This window comes from Dermochelys coriacea, chromosome 8 (genome assembly GCF_009764565.3).
Source record: "Dermochelys coriacea isolate rDerCor1 chromosome 8, rDerCor1.pri.v4, whole genome shotgun sequence".
NCBI lineage: Eukaryota > Metazoa > Chordata > Testudines > Dermochelyidae > Dermochelys > Dermochelys coriacea.
This window is the reverse complement of record NC_050075.1, coordinates 91,545,072-91,548,836: the sequence shown is the minus strand read 5'-3', so window position 1 is coordinate 91,548,836 and position 3,765 is coordinate 91,545,072. Positions and strand designations below refer to the sequence as shown.

At 36.0% G+C, this 3,765-nt stretch overlaps 1 long non-coding RNA gene across 1 annotated transcript in view; it reads left to right on the top strand.

Moving 5' to 3' along the window:
- Positions 1–478: 478 nt before the first annotated feature.
- Positions 479–3,765, top strand: part of LOC122455453 — a 6,113-nt gene continuing 2,826 nt past the window's right edge. The window contains exons 1-2 of the long non-coding RNA XR_006273667.1: positions 479–2,250; positions 3,316–3,436. This is a non-coding gene — a long non-coding RNA (uncharacterized LOC122455453). The remainder of the gene's footprint in view (positions 2,251–3,315; positions 3,437–3,765) is intronic.

Below are 3,765 nucleotides of genomic sequence, written 5' to 3'. Positions count from 1 at the left end.
AGACTAGCCCATCGAAACTGTCAATATAGTTTATTCAGCAGCACACTTATTCCCTCATTTGCTCCAATGCATTTGAAAATCCTTAAGTATCAAGAGACATGAAATTAAAAAATAACAACCGCCAAGTAAAAACAAAGCCATAACAACCAGGGGGCCAAATTCAACCTGGATGCCATTTCGTCAGAATAGCACCAGGGATAGAATTTAACCCACAGCCTGTCTGAATCTTGTCAGTTGAAATAAAAATGCAGCCATGTAATAACAAACTCTGACTCGCAAAAAGAAAAGGAGTACTTGTGGCACCTTAGAGACTAACAAATTTATTAGAGCATAAGCTTTCGTGAGCTACAGCTCACTTGAGCTGTAGCTCACGAAAGCTTATGCTCTAATAAATTTGTTAAACTCTGACTGTGTCACTTTCTCTAGATAAATGTAGAGGAAAATTTAAGGCATCAAGAGAAGGAGCTTAAAGTCAGGTGATGCCCTCATAATACATGCTGGAGAGGGAATCCTAGCAAGAATTTGATTGTGTGTATCTATGTGTGTATTACCTATAGGTATAGGTATATATATTAGAAATTCACAAGTATTCACAAGTCTAAGTCAAAACATCTATCACTGGATGCAAAAAAATTCCTTGCAGCAAGATCAGTTTTTGCAATAAACTAAATAATCCCAACCCTTTAAGTAGGTGACCATAGTTAACATTCACATTTCCTTACACTTTGCAAGTGGTGAATGGGAGGTCTGATTAAACATGATACAAAAAGAGCTTGCAAGTAGCACTGTTTACTAACATTTCAATTTCTATGCCTCATTTATTAGACTTAGAATAAAAAGGTTAGAGGGCTGTTTGGGATTGTCTTTAACCTTGATGATATTTCCACTGAAGCAGCATAATGGCTCTTAATTGCTTAAGTGAAGAGAACATGTTGACATGTCCTTCTTTGTGCTTAAAGCTCTGTGCCTAAAGCATTATGCTAATTCAAGCATTATATATACCAAAGTATTTATGGGACTGACACAAGTGATGTTGCAGGTAAAGGGCTGTGAAATGGTCTGTAAACAGAGAGAATTGATTCCAGGCCCAAAGCAATGCTGTTAAAGTCACAGACATTGAACAGCCAGCCCTACAATTTCTATCCAGATTGTCAAACTGGGTCAGACAGTGTCAGCAGGGCTGCCATTATAGATCAGATGGGTGGTTTAATAATATGTAAACCAACCACATAAATGGAAATTAACGTGGAAACATTGAGTACCTGATTCTGGCTTTTTTTTTTTTTTTTTGCACAGCCCTTTTGGTTACGGAATTCTGGATTGCAACATTTGCTAAAACATTTAGGTGTAAAAAAGTAAATCAGCATTATGGATTGTAATTGTATTTCCCTAAGTCAAGAGAGCAGCAGTGCAGCCTGAAGAAATCACAGAAGAATATGTGCATCATTTAAATCTTTGTGCAACAATATAAAATAAAAAAATCCACAGATTTGACCCACTAGTCTTATACATTGTCTGCCTTTTCATACTAGGGAATGAGGTTAATATGTAAAAGAGCACTGTTACTTTTAAAATAAAACAGTTTTCAAATATCTTTTTACATGGTTTACTAATAACCACAGGCTCCCAAAACTGAAACATTTTTAAAAGTCTAATTTGCATCTCATCCTTTTATGCCATTTATTTACTTTTTGTATTTCACTCACATAAATCAATGAAATTAGAAAAGTTTTTTTTCTACTTATTTTCACTCTAGGTTCTGAGGTACTAGCCCAATTATTTTCTGTTTCACTTTAAACTGATACAGAAGTATGTTTAAATCTCTCACTCATATCTAATGTATTTTCATTCAATATATTTTTATATATTTTTAATGTCATGAAAACATTTAAATTCGTACTCGAATTCATGTGTAAAGTGTAAGTTCAGACAAAAATCTTATATTCATAGTTGTTTGTAAGGAACTAGCATACTTTGGACATGATTGAAATAATATTAAATAATAACCATAAAAAAGATTTTGTAACACCTCTTTCCTTTTTAGAAAAATCTAAAAGTTGAACCTAATCTCATGTGTGTCCTTTGAAATGCTACGTGTTTCGCTCTGATTTAGAAGTGATTCAGCAAGAGGGATATTTTTGATTAAATGGACCTTGTTGCACAGGAAAAATCTGGACAAGTTGCTGCCTGTTTCTTCAAACTCCTCCTTCACAACAAGGTGCTGTTTCTCCCAGCAGGGTACACTGCAAGGTATGCACCAAGGACATACCTCTCTGTAGAAAAAGTCTGTTTCAGTGCTGCTTCCTTGTTTGCAGATTTCTGCATTGTTGAGAATGTTACTCTGTAAAAACTGTACCATAGCAAATGACTTAAAGACAGATTTTGGCATCATGCATCCCAACTTAACATGTCTGCCAGTGGGGTTATAATGTTCTGACTGTTTCTTGGACCATTGGCAAATATTTATATGGCACTATAATATATCAGACCTATATGGTGATTATAAAGAGGTGTCAATATTTGCGTGTTAAACCACTAGGTAAATATTTTTAATCGTTTATAGGGTGGACTAGCAGAAATAGTCGAACCCTGGGTTGAGTCCCCTGCACACTTTGGAGTTCCCTTAGACCAGGGGTCGGCAACCTTTCAGAAGTGGTATGCCAAGTCTTCATTTATTCACTCTAATTTAAGGTTTCGCGTGCCAGTAATACATTTTACCGTTTTTAGAAAGTCTCTTTCTATAATATATAACTAAACTATTGTTGTATGTAAAGTAAATAAGGTTTTTAAAATGTTTAAGAAGCTTCATTTAAAATTAAATTAAAATGCAGAGCCCCCCCCCGGACCAGTGGCCAGGACCTGGGCAGTGTGAGTGCCACTGAAAATCAGCTTGCGTGCCGCCTTTGGCATGCATGCCATAGGTTGCCTACCCTTGCATTAGACAAAACCCATTTACATGGGAAAGGGTTAATTTTACCCTTGCAATATTTTGAAAAGTAAAATAAATGGGCTGAGGATTTATTCTAGAATAATAATTGGAGGGGACTGATGGTCTTGGGAATACGAAAGTGAACTAAGAGACACTGGAAGGTTCTATACCTATATTTGGGGGGCTACATAATAATATATTTGCATATTACTCACTGCATGATTTTTTGCATGTTTAATGCTTGAAACAAATATTTCTTGACTGATCAAATATGTTGTGCTTGCTCTTTATTAGTTACGGGTTGCAGGACATTAGGCTTTGACGTAAGATTTTTAGTGCCATGATGAAACTGAGGTAAAAATATCACAAAAACAATCTTTCCATAGGTGATCATTCACTTCCTGTTACACTCCAAACTGGGAAATGGAGAGGTCTACAAAAATGGAAAAATAAAACAACAAAATTGAACCAGACTCTTTAAAAACTTCATATGGTGGATTGGTTGAGGTCAGATCTTATTTTAATGAGACTAATTTGCTTGTATGATTTAGTATTTATTTTTACACGATGTGCACTATAGTAATATGCAATACCAACCCGGTGCAATCAGTAGCATTTCAGTTCCTGTTATTAATTGGACCATACTTGAAAGCAGGGTGGAGGTGAATCATGGGAAGAGTGGAAGTGGCAAGAGCTGAGTGTTATGCCCAGTCTTCTAGGATGAGTTCAAGGCCAGCCACCATCCCATTGACTTTTGTTTTTCCTAATGGATCACTCTGAAGGAAATGTTTTGGTCTAGGAGATAAATCAGCTGCCTTGGGGGAGGAAAGGGAATA